At 47.5% G+C, this 13,501-nt stretch overlaps 1 protein-coding gene across 5 annotated transcripts in view; it reads left to right on the forward strand.

Annotated features, from left to right (window-relative positions):
* LOC139279671 (tyrosine-protein kinase Fyn-like) overlaps positions 1-13,501 on the forward strand; it is a 351,315-nt gene that overhangs the window by 229,992 nt on the left and 107,822 nt on the right. The window lies entirely within an intron of this gene.

Here is a 13,501-nt window from a genome sequence, read left to right on the forward strand (position 1 = left end):
TGTTTAATTTTTACGGAAGTGAAAGCAGATCAAGAAAAAAGAACCAATATATTGCTACTGATCTGTATATATTCATTCCTGTCATTCTTTTAAATCTTCAGCTTCATATCGCTTCTGTTTATCGGTCCCGTGCGGTTTTCCTGACCCTTTGCTTGGTGATGCTTTTCTTTTACCATTTACTTTTTTCCGATCTCTTACTCCCCCATTCCCTCCATCCTTTTTATAAGTTTTTATTTTCACCGGCCGGATGCCAGGAGCTGTGATCCGAGTAAAGCAATGTGCAAAAATCCTGTGAGAAATTCAGTAGTTGTGCATAAGCCCACAAATTACTGGATAAATAAAAGACAGACTTGCATTTATATAGCGCCTTTCACAACCACAGGACGTCTCAATGATCTTTACAGCCAATGAAGAACTTTTGGAGTGTAGTCACTGTTATAATGTGGGAAATGCAGCAGCCAATTTGCGCACAGCAAGCTCCCACACACAGCAATGTGATAATGACCAGATAATCTGTTTTAGTGATGTTGATTGAGGGATTAATATTGGCCCCAGGACACCGGGATAACTCCCCTGCTCTTCTTCGAAATAGTGCCGTGGGATCTTTTACATCCACCTGAGAGAGCAGACAGGGCTTCGGTTTAACGTCTCATCTGAAAGACGGCACCTCTGACAATGCAGCATTCCCTCAGCACTGCACTGGAGTGTCAGTCCAGATTTTTTTGTGCTCAAGTCCCTGGAATGGGACTTGAACCCACAACCTTCTGACTGGGAGTTGAGTGTGCTGCCCACTGAGCCACGCTGACACAGCTAATGATGTGATTTATGGTCCTGACATGACATTCAACTTTGGAGGCCCAGAAACTGCAGTCTCACTCCGGCAGGTAGTAAATTGTTCCTAGAGGTTTTTTTTTAATCTTAGGAAACGTTTCATACTTTTTCAATGGTGTATAATGATTATTTATGCCAATAATAGAATAGGCAAAACCATGTCAGAATGGACCGCTTGCCAATGCCAGTGCTACACATAAGTTATCGAATTCAGTTGCTGCAAAAATCTGTTTCAAAATCCATGGGGTCACTTTATAGAGCCTTCCAACTGGTGAGATCCGCTATATCACGGTGCTAGTATAAACAGTGAGTACTGGACAGCATTCCTGGACTGGACGTGGCTGCACTACCAGCAAAGCAAATTGTCACTCCAAAATTTGAACTAAAACTATGTAAAGAAGAAAGGACTTGCATTTATATAGCGCCTTTCATCTCCCCTCAGAACATCCCAAAGTGCTTACAGCCAATGAAATGCAGCCAATTTGTGCACACCAATGTGCTAATGACCAGTTGATCATTTGTTTTATTGATGCTGGTTGAAGGATGAATATTGGCCAATGCTGAGGACAACTCTCCTGTTCTGCCTCTAAATACATCTTTTGTGTTCACTTGAGAGGGCAGTTGAGGTCGCGTTTTAAAATCGCATCTGAAAGACGGAACCTCTGACAGTGCAGCACTCCCTCAGCACTGCACTGGGAGTGTCAGTCTACATTTCGTGCACTGGTCTCTAGAGTGAGAATTGAACCCACAACCTTCTGACTTGGAGACGAGAGTGCTATCCAGTCATCATCGGCAGTCCCTCGGAATCTAGGAAGACTTGCTTCCACTCTAAAAGTGAGTTCTCAGGTGACTGAACAGTCCAATACGGGAATTGCAGTCTCTGTCACAGGTGGGACAGACAGTGGTTGAAGGAAAGGGAGGGTGGGGAGTCTGGTTTGCTGCACGCTCCTTCCGCTGCCTGCGCTTATTTTCTGCATGCTCTCGGCGACGAGACTCGAGGTGCTCAGCGCCCTCCCGGATGCTCTTCCTCCACTTAGGACGGTCTTTGGCCAGGGACTCCCAGGTGTCGGTGGGGATGTTGCACTTTATCAGGGAGGCTTTGAGGGTGTCCTTGAAACATTTCCACTGCTCACCTGGGACTCACTTGCCATGTAGGAGTTCCGAGTAGAGTGCTTGCTTTGGGAGTTTTGTGTCAGGCATGCGAACAATGTGGCCTGCCCAATGGAGCTGGTCGAGTGTGGTCAGTGCTTCAATGCTGGGGATGTTGGCCTGATCGAGGACGCTAATGTTGGTGCATCTGTCCTCCCAGGGGATTTTCAGAATCTTGCGGGGACATTGTTGGTGGTATTTCTCCAGTGATTTAAGGTATCTACTGTATATGTTCCGCGTCTCTGAACCATACAGGAGGGCAGGTATCACTACAGACCATGAGCTTGGTGCCAGATTTGAGGTCCTGGTCTTCAAACATGCCCTTCCTCAGGCGGCCAAAGGCTGCGCTGGTGCACTGGAGGTGGTGTTGAACCTTGTTGTTGATGTCTGCCGTTGCTGATACTAGGCTCCCGAGGTATGGAAAGTGGTCCACGTTGTCCAGGGCCACGCCGTGGATCTTGATGACCGGGAGGCAGTGCTGTGTGGCGGGGTCAGGTTGATGGAGGACCTTTGTCTTACGGATGTTAAGTGTAAGGCCCATGCTTTCGTACGCCTCAGTGAAGACGTTGACGATGACTTGGAGTTCAGCCTCTGAATGTGTACAGGTGCAATCATCATCCGCGTACTGTAGCTCGACGACGGAGGTTAGGATGGTCTAGGACCTGGCCTGGAGGTGACGAAGGTTGAACAGGTTCCCACTGGTTCTGTAGTTTAGTTCCACTCCAGCGGGGAGCTTGTTGACTGTGAGGTGGAGCATGGCAGCGAGGAAGATTGAGAAGAGGGTTGGCGCGATGATGCAGCCCTGGTTGACCCCGGTCCGGACGTGGATTGGGTCTGTGGCGGATCCGTTGGTCAGGATCACGGCTTGCATGTCAACCCAGTGAGCCACAGCTGACACCTTGAAATACAACCGGCAAGAAATGTGTTGAATACAATGAAAGTCTTGACATTTCTCAGCACACTCACTTTGTAAAGAATACCGGAGGATTACACGGGATACACAGCCCAGAAATAGGCCACTTGGCCCAACCAGTCCATGCCGGCGTTTATGCTCCACTCCAGCCTCCTCCCGTCTTTCCTCATCTAAATCTATCAGCATAACCCTCTATTCCCTTCTCCCCCATATGCTCGTCCAGCCTCCCCTTAAATACATCGATACTATTCACCTCAACCCCTCCCTGTGGCAGCGAGTTCCACATTTTCACCACTCTCTGGGTAAAGAGGTTTCTCCTGAATCCCCCATTGGGTTTTTTTATATTGATGGCCTCTAGTTATGCTCTTCCCCACAAGTGGAAACATGCTCTCTGTATCCACTCGATCAAAACGGTTGATGATTTTAAAGGCCTCTATTGGGTCAAAGGATGGGTTTGATTCCCATTTGTTTCCAACACATGTGACCTGATCCCGTGTTTATAAGTCAGGTATCTGGTTGTTCGGAAGGACACTGACCCTATGCACTAACTGCTGCAGATCACTGAGAGCTTGGCGGGGAAGTGGCCACAGTCTTGCCCACAAAAGAACAGGCACTCCGCTTTTGCTCAACAGCTAAAAATGCAAACTTATGACATTTTCTGCAACATTAATTTTGCCAAATCAGCAAAAGCTTTGTTAGTCTCAGCCATAGTTATTTAATGTGCCTTTAACATACCATTTAGCTTGTGTAAAGTATCAGGTAAGGGAATTTTGCATTATCGAGTCACAGCAATGGACCAGCTTGTTCTGCGCAGTCATTCTCCACTGATGCATTTCTCCAGGGTCAGCCGTGACTCAGTGGGGTAGCACTCTCTCTTTCACCTCTGAGTCAGAAGGTTGTGGGTTCAATTCCCGTTCCAGAAACTTGAGCACATAAATCTAGGCTGAGGGAGTGCTGCACTGTTGGAGGTGCCGTCTTTCGGATGAGCCGTTAAACCGAGGCCCCGTCTGCTCTCTCAGGTGGATGTAAAAGATCCCATGGCACTGTTTCGAAGAACATTTGTACACCAGCAGTCCGAGTGTGAAATTCTCTGCTCCTCGAGAGGGGTGTTTCCACTTCAGTTGCTCCATTGCACCCTTTTTTGAGATTGTCAGCGTCAATCTGTTGACATACGAACTTTGGTTTTGCTGGGCCACTGAAGCTGGTGACCTCTCATTGCTCTCTCATTTGTCGTGTCGTATCTGCATGCTCTTCCCTGCCACATGGCTGCACTTGCCTTGTCATTGTCATTGTAATTAGCAAGGTCAGCAGCGTCACAGGCCTCGAGACAGGAGGAGGCAACGTAGCAGATGGTCCATTGTTTGTGTCGCATCACGGAGTTACTGCCGGCGTTGCCCCACTCCTGCACCGTTAGCTGTGAACGGCCAGAACCAGTGTGTGAGTGGTGGATGCATTGCCAGATCGACCACGGCACAGAGGCTCGCCATGGGCGATGCTCATTGGGTTTGACATCCAGACGATGTAGGGCCAAAAATCCCGGCCTCACTGAGTGCGTACGGAGTGTGCACGGACCCGACGAGGCCTCGCAAAAGCCGGTTCTCGGGGCGCGATGCGTGTGCGCCGAAAACCGGCTTTTCCGATCCGTCATGATTTCTTGAGACAGATCCTCCGCATCCCCAGGAGGAGGACATCCACGCGGGAGAGATCGGGCTATTTGCCCAACTCATACCCAGCGAATGTCCTTCAAACTTTTACGCCTGGTAAAAGCAGGCGCATAGCTTACTTTTACCAGCATAAGAGTTTTAAAACATATAAAAATTAAATTTAAACACTCATTTTTATATTAAAATCCCTGTCTATTTTTTATTTTTAACACTATTAAAACAATTTTTTTTTAAATCCTAGAAATATATATTTTTTTCCACAAACATTTAATTTCATTTAGTTTTAAATATGTGAGGTGTTTAATTTATTGTGCTGTGTTTCGGTGTTTTAGGTTTTTTTTTTCTCTGATAGTAATGGGACCCCATACAAACAGAGCTCCCATTTTTATCAATGAGAATACTGCCTAGTGATTGGTGGTCCCGGCCCACATGACTCCAGCATGTCTGTACATACCTGAAAGACCTCTCCCCATGTGCTGCGCAGCGTGACCAGGCCTCCGACCGGAATCCTACCTTCCTCCGGGACCACCAGGTACTTTTGGAGATATTTTGGGTGGGAGGCGTTCGTATGCAGGAAGCCTCCGATCACAATTTCGCCCCGTTATAGACATGGAGAGACTGGAGAAGCTGGGGTTGTTCTCCTTGGAGCAGAGAAGATTGAGAGGAGATTTGATCGAGGTGTTCAAAATCATGAGGGGTCCGGACAGAGTAGATAGAGAGAGAGACTGTTCCCATTGGTGGAAGGGTCGAGAACCAGAGGACACAGATTGAAGGTGATTTGCAAAAGAACCAGAGGCCACATGAGGGAAAACGTTTTTACGCAGCGAGTGGTTAGGATCTGGAACGCGTTGCCTGAGAGGGTGGTGGAGGCAGACTCAATAGTAGCCCCCAAAAGGGAGTTGGGTAATCAATTGAAGGAGAACAAATTGCGGGGATATGGGGAAAGAGCGGGGGAGGGGGACTGACTGGGTTGCTCTTTGAAAGAGCCGACGCAGACTCGATGGGCCGAATGGCGGCCTCCTGTGCTGTACTGTTCTATAATTTTCTGATTCTGTAAAATGTGGCTTCTTCTCCAGGTGTTAGTTCTCCAGTGTTTCACGCTGGAGTCAAAAGAGTTGATGCAGGATGCAACATCGCGACTTCAGTCTACTCTGAGCAGCTGCGTGCTGGAAATAGAAAGAAAGACTTGCATTTATATAGCGCCTTTCACGACCACTGGACTTCTCAAAGCACTTTACATCCAACGAATTATTTCGGAGTGTAGTCACTGTTGTAATGTGGGAAACACGGCAGCCATGTTGCGCACAGCAAGCTCCCGCACAGCAATGTGATAATGACTGGATCATCTGTTTTTTCCGTGATGTTGATGGAGGGATAAATATTGGCCAGGACACCGGGGATACTCCCCTGCTCTTCTTCAAAATAGTGCCATGGGATCTTTTACGTCCACCTGAGGGAGCAGACAGGGCCTCGGTTTAACATCCCATCCGAAAGACGGCACCTCCAACAGTGCAGCACTCCCTCAGCACTGCTCTGGGAGTGTCAGCCTAGATTTTTGTGCTCAAGTCCCTGAAGTGGGACTTGAACCCACAACCTTCTGACTCAGAGGCAAGTGTGCTGCCCCCTGAGGCACGGCTGGCACTGTGGAACTATGGATGGCAAGGATCATTAGCTTGTCCATGGCTCTGGCTACGGCTGCTCTTTGTATGTCTGGAGGTGCAATACCTGACAGCAGATAAATATCGTCACACCAGTCTCACCCTCTCATTGACTATTGGATGCAAATCTATCATGAACTATTTTATCATATCCTTCAGAACGTAGATTCCCCAGAATCTAGGCTGACACTCCCAGTGCAGTGCTGAGGGAGTGCTGCACTGTCGGAGGTGCCGTTCAGATGAGACGTTAAACCGAGGCCCTTCTCTCAGGCGGACGTAAAAGATTCTCTGGCACTATTTCGAAGAAGAGCAGGGGAGGTAGCCCCAATGTCCTGGCAAATATTTATCCCTCAATCAATATCGGGAGCTTGCTGTGCGCAAGTTGGCCGCTGCGTGTCCCACATTACGACAGTGACTACACTTCAAAAAGTACTTCATTGGCTTTAAAATTCTTTGAGACGTCCGGTAGTCGTGAAAGGCGCTATATAAATCCAAGTCTTTCTTTCTTCTTAAAATACACTTTTTGAAGCCAAATTCAGGCACTGAGTTATTTTATGAGCTTTCAGTCCAGTACTGGAGGCAGTAAAATTTCCAGTGGAGTCAAAGATCTATCATAAATTCTGGGAATAATATGAGAAGCAAGCTTTTCATATTATCGTGTCTGTACGCTGTAATTGGATCAGTGCTGTATCGGGTCATGGCAGGTCACATGTTAATGTGTCGGTGGATTTAATTGGAGAGAGTTGTGAAGCGTGGTGCTTCGAGCTGACAGATTGTTGCTGCCCCAGTGTCACGGGCTGTGTAACCAAGTGGGTGGTTTGTGCTCGGCTGTGTGTCACTGTGCCTTTTGTTTCCTGAAATGCAGGAATCCTGGGAGAAAGCAAGTGTTCGGTTTGGGGGAGGGGTTGGGATGGAACTGGAAAAAAGAGATGGAGAGAGAGAGCACGCTTGTGACGGAAGCAGCTATTGCCTGCCAGAGCAGAGTTGCGTGTCGTTCAGATTAGACAAGCAGTCTTTTGTTGTGTAACCGAAGGGAGATGTCACCATTTCCATTCATGGCTATTTTACAGATCCTCTGCACCGTTTCTGTGAGTGGGCCAGCTGACCTGGAGTCACATCAACAGTAAGCTCGGTCGCAGCAAACCATGTGCTGCACACAGAGCAGGTGCAGCTACACGAATGCAACACACCCTGCACCTTCCTGAACAGTCCTGCTTCTGCTAACCCTAATCCTTCAAAGCCACAATCCGGGAGGACAGCACTGACACACTGCACTCAATAGTTAGCACTCTGTGGTTTTTTAAATACAAAATCTAAACCGTCAGCCGTGGCTCAGTGGGCAGCACCCTCGCCTCTGAGTTAGAAGGTTATGGGGTCAAGTCCTACTCCAGGGACTTGAGCACATACATCTCAGCTGACACTCCCAGTGCAGTGCTGAGGGAGTGCTGCACTGTCAGAGGGAGACGTCTGCTCTCTCAGGTGGATGTAAAAGATCCCATGCTGCTATTTCGAAGAAGAGCAGGGGAGTTATTCTCAGTGTCCTGGGGCCAATATTTATCCCTCAATCACCATCACTAAAACAGATTATCTGGTCATTATCACATTGCTGTGTGTGGGAGCTTGCTGTGCACAGATTGGCTGCTATGTTTCCTACATTAGAACACTTCAAAAAGAACTTCATTGGCTGTAAAGCACTTTGGGATGTCCAGTGGTCGTGAAAGTTGCTATATAAATGAAAAAGGAATAAATTACAATTAAATAGTCCTTCCTGCAATAACATTTGCAGAACAGGATATTCTGCTTTATAAAGAAACAGCAGGGGTGACTGATGCTCTGAACTGTAAAGGACAATTGATGCACATTCCAAAAATATAGATGCATTTGCGTCAGCTAAAATGTTTCGGATATGAAGTGATTCTAATTAAAGAAAAGACATTTGATTTTTGCTCCACCTTTGTCTCCACTGGAAAAGGTCATGCAGAACGATACTGAATATATCGTGCAGCAGGATTGACAGCATACCCAATCAATCTCTGCAGGGGATATTTCAGTTATAAAATATAGTCCTTAAGGCCCCATTGCTTGCATACAATCGTTCACTGGCCTGAAATTGCTCTCTGGCGGGATTAACCCATTTGTTTTGAAGCTATTGATGCCGCTGCTAAAGTAGTAGAGTGAGGAATGGCAGATGAAAGCATTAAAACATTTGTATGCTGAGTCCCACAATGCTATTCCAGAGCCCGAGGAATTCTGATAATCATTCAGCTGCTAATGACATTGTTTATCATTGCTGGTAGATATCCGTGCCCATTCATGGGTTTAATTAACAGTGACCCAGCATTTGCACCGATCCTGAATGCTGAAGAATAAATCAAAGTTGGCTTGTCTTTATCAAAATTGATTTGTTCCGCAAAACTATTACTTTCCGCTGTCAGATTGAAGTGTCTCAGCAAGCCTGTGTCTCGGTTTGTGAAAAAACACACGTACATCAAGCGTGCTGCATCTGGGCCAGGTAAATCCGTGACCAGAAACGCAATGCAAGGTGGCCCGATTCGCAATGATACCAAACTGTGAGGGGCAGTGGGATCGAAGGAGGCAGCTCAGAAATGACAGCATGCATCACACAAAATCTTCAAGTAGTCAGAATGGCAGCAGATGAGATTTACTGCAGGCAAGTGTAAAGTGCTACAGTTAGGAAAGAAAAGGAAGTGACACACGCACTCCGAGAATGAGACTGAAATGCATAAGGAGGCAGCTGAAAGAAACCCAGAAGTCTTAATCTCCACATTAAACATGGTGATTGCCGCAGTTCAATGGGCAGCACTCTCGTCTCCGAGTCAGAAAGTTGTGGGTTCAAGTCCCACTGCAAAGGAACAGAGGAGGCTGAGGGGAGGCCTGATTGAGGTGTATAAAATTGAGGGGCCTGGATAAAGTGGATAGGAAGGACCTATTTCCCTCGGCAGAGAGGTCAACAACCAGGGGGCAATGATTTAAAGTAATTGGGGTAGATAGAGAGGAGATATGAGGGGAAATTTCTTCACCCAGAGGGTGGTGGGGGTCTGGAACTCACGGCCTGAAAGGGTGGTAGAGGCAGAAACCCTCACCACATTAAAAAAGTACTTGGATGTGCACCTGAAGTGCCGTAACCTACAGGGCTACGGACCCAGAGCTGGAAAGTGGGATTAGGCTGGGTAGCTCTTGGTCGGCCGGCGTGGACACGATGGGCCGAATGGCCTCCTTCCGTGCTGTAAATTTCACTAATTCTATGATCCACAGAATTGAGCACAAACATCTAGGCAGGGACCGAGGGAAGCGCAGTACAGTCAGAAGTGCTGTCTTTTGTTTGAAATATTAACCTGCTCTTTCAGGTGGATGTAAAAGGTCCCCAAGGCACTACTCTTAGAAAAGCACCAGGAGTTCTCCCAGTGTCCCAACAATTCCCGTCCAGCCAACACCAACTCCGATTTTCTGGCCATTTTAGTCTACATTACAACACTGACTGCACATCAAAAGTACTTCTGGGCTGTAAAGCATTTTGGAACATGAAAAACATTATAAGAACGTAAGAACATAAGAAATAGGAGCAGGAGTAGGCCATACGGCCCCTCGAGCCTGCTCCGCCATTTAATAAGATCATGGCTGATCTGATCATGGACTCAGCTCCACTTTCCCTGCCCGCTCCCCATAACCCCTTATTCCCTTATCGGTTAAGAAACTGTCTGTTTCTGTCTTAAATTTATTCAATGACCCAGCTTCCACAGCTCTCTGAGACAGCGAATCCCACAGATTTACAATCCACAGAAGAAATTTCTCCTCATCTCAGTTTTAAATGGACGGCACCTTATTCTAAGACCATGCCCTCTAGTTCTAGTCTCCCCCATCAGTGGAAACATCCTCTCTGCATCCACCTTGTCAAGCCCCCTCATAATCTTATACGTACTATATATATACAAGTTCGTTCTTTCTTAAACATGTCTAACCAACACAGAGCAACGATTGGGTGAATCGGCTAAACAACAACAACAACTTGTATTTATATAGCGCCTTTAATGTAGCGAAACATTCCAAGGTGCCTGACAGGAGTATTATGAGATAAAAGTTTGACACCGAGCCACATAAGGAGACATTGGGGCAGGTGACCAAAAGCTTGGTCGAAAAGGTAGGTTTTAAGGAGCGTCTTGAAGGAGGAAAGAGAGGTCGAGCGGTTTAGGGAGGGAGTTCCAGAGCTTGGGGCCCAGGCAACAGAAGGCACGGCCACTGATGGTTGAGCGATTATAATCAGGGATGCTCAGGAGGGTGGAATTAGAGGCGTGCAGACAACTCGGGGGGGTTGTGGAGCTGGAGGAGATTACAGAGATAGGGAGGGGCGAGGGCCATGGAGGGATTTGAAAACAAAGATGAGAATTTTGAAATTGCGGCGTTGCTTAACCGGGAGCCAATGTAGGTCAGCGAGCACGGGGGTGATGGGTGAGTGGGACTTGATGCGAGTTAGGACACGGAGCAGTGAGCACAGGGGGTGATGGGTGAGTGGGACTTGGTGCGAGTTAGGACACGGGGCAGCGAGCACAGGGGGTGATGGGTGAGTGGGACTTGGTGCGAGTTAGGACACGGGGCAGCGAGCACAGGGGGTGATGGGTGAGCAGGACTTGGTGCGAGTTAGGACACGGAGCAGTGAGCACAGGGAGTGATGGGTGAGCGGGACTTGGTGCGAGTTAGGACACGGGCAGCTGAGTTTTGGACAACCTCCAATTTATGTAGGGGTAGAATGTGGGAGGCCAGCCAGGAGTGTGTTGGAATAGTCAAGTCTAGAGGTAACGAAGGTATGGATGAGGGCTTTAGCAGCGGATGAGCTGAGGCAAGGACGGAGACGGGCAATGTTATGGAGGTAGTAATAGGCGGTCTTCGTTATGCTACGGATATATGGTCGAAAGCTCATTTCAGGATTAAATATGACACCAAGGTTGCGAAGAGTCTGGTTCAGCCTCGGACAGGAGTTGGGGAGAGGGATGGAGTCAGTGGCCAGGGAACGGAGTTTGTGGCTTGCTAAACAGAGTGACGATAGGAATTTGGTGAGAGTGGGAATGTGTGGTAAATATGCAGATAATGTAGTGTTATCAAACTGAAATTTATCCTCATTTCTTTTAAACTTTAAAACTGAAAATCAGTTGCCGTTCAGTCAATCACAGTAAGTGGGTCCCTGACTAAGTGATAATTATTGTGAATGCTGATGTGAGTCTTGCATGGTGTGCTGCCTCCTTGGTGCCAGGGTAAAGAACATCAGTACAGGGGGGCAGCACATGGTGCGGGGGACAGTCAGAGGCCGCAGTCCATGTTGGGACCAATGACAACAACAACTTGGATTTATATAGCGCCTTTAACATAGTAAATCGTCCCAAGGTGCATCACAGCAGTGCTATAAGACAAAACAAATCAATTTGACACCGAGCCACACAAGAAGACATTATGGCAGATGTCCAAAAGCTTGGTCAGAGGTAAGTTTTAAGGAGCACCTTAAAAGAGGAGAGAGAAAATGACGTAGGTAGGTAGTTTGGGGGCCAAAACACTGGAGGCAGAATATTATCTGAATGGCGGCAGAATATTATCTGAATGACGGCAGATTAGGAAAAGGGGAGGTGCAACGAGACCTGGGTGTCACGGTTCATCAGTGATTGAAAGTTCGCATACAGGTACAGCAGGCGGTGAAGAAGGCAAATGGTGTGCTGGCCTTCATAGCTAGGGGATTTGAGTATAGGAGCAGGGAGGTCTTACTGCAGTTGTACAGGGCCTTGGTGAGGCCTCACCTGGAATATTGTGTTCAGTTTTGGTCTCCTAATCTGAGGAAGGACGTTCTTGCTATTGAGGGAGTGCAGCGAAGGTTCACCAGACTGATTCCAGGGATGGCTGGACTGACATGTGAGGAGAGACTGGATCAACTGGACCTTTATACATTGGAGCTTAGAAGGATGAGAGGGGATCTCATAGAAACATATAAGATTCTGACGGGATAGGACAAGTTGGATGCGGGTAGAATGTTCCTGATGTTGGGGAAGTCCAGAACCAGGGGACACAGTCTTAGGATAAGGGGTAGGCCATTTAGGACTGAGATGAGGAGAAACTTCTTCACTCAGAGTTGTTAACCTGTGGAATTCCCTGCCGCAGAGAGTTGTTGATGCCAGTTCATTGGATGTATTCAAGAGGGAGTTAGATATGGCCCTTACGGCTAAAGGGATCAAGGGGTATGGAGAGAAAGCAGGAAAGGGGTACTGAGGGAATGATCAGCCATGATCTTATTGAATGGTGGTGCAGGCTAGAAGGGCCTATTTTCTATGTTACTATGTCTATAAAAGGGTTGGGTCGGACTGGCAGAGGTTCGGGAGCGAAGGAGGAAGTTAGAAGAGCGGGACCTCAAAGGTAGAAATCTCTGGAATCCTCTCAGTCCCACATAGTGATGACGGGGAACTTCAATTATCCCAAAAAAGGCTGGGATGGTGACAGTGGAAAGGGCATGGAGGGAGAAAAATTCCTGAAATGTGTACAAGAGAACTTTCTCACTGAGTACGTTTCCAGTGCTGGATCTAGTTCCAGGGAATTAGGTGGAGCACGTTTCAGTGGGAACGTATTTGGGAAACAGTGATCACAATATCATTAGGTTTAGTCGTTATGGAAAAGGATAAGGAAAACTCAAATGTGAAAATGTTCAACTGGAGGAAGGCTGATTTCCATGAGTTGAGAAAGGGATCGCGTCCAAGTGGATTGAAATCGAAGATTGGTTGGTAAATGAGTAATCGGGGTTTCTGTAAACAAGTCTTTGAAGGTGGCGGGACAAGTTGTGAAGGCAGTTAAAAAGGCGTTCTAGCAAATCTCCTCTGCACCCTCTCCAACCCCTCGACATCCTTCCCAGAATTCCTGCTTCCTTCCTCGTGGGGCTGGAGACATACTGATCGAGAAAGTTCTCGTACACATTTCAGGAATTCCTCCTCCTCCTTGCCCCTTACTCTGTTACTATCCCAGCCTACATGAGGTGGCTTTATCAATGCAGGCATAGAATACAAAAGCAAGGAAAGATGGTACAACTTTGTAAATCACTGCTTCGGCCCCAGCTGGAGGATTGTGGCCAATTCCTGGGCCCTGTGCTTTCGGACGGATGTCAAGGCCTTGGAGAGGGTGCTGAGGAGATTTACCAGAATGGTACAGGGGTGAGGGACGTCAGTTACTTGGAGAGACTGGAGGAGCTGCGGTCTTTCTCAGAACAGGGAAGGTTAAGGGGAAATTTGACAAAGGTGTTC

The sequence above is a fragment of the Pristiophorus japonicus genome, chromosome 14 (genome assembly GCF_044704955.1).
Source record: "Pristiophorus japonicus isolate sPriJap1 chromosome 14, sPriJap1.hap1, whole genome shotgun sequence".
Lineage (NCBI taxonomy): Eukaryota > Metazoa > Chordata > Chondrichthyes > Pristiophoridae > Pristiophorus > Pristiophorus japonicus.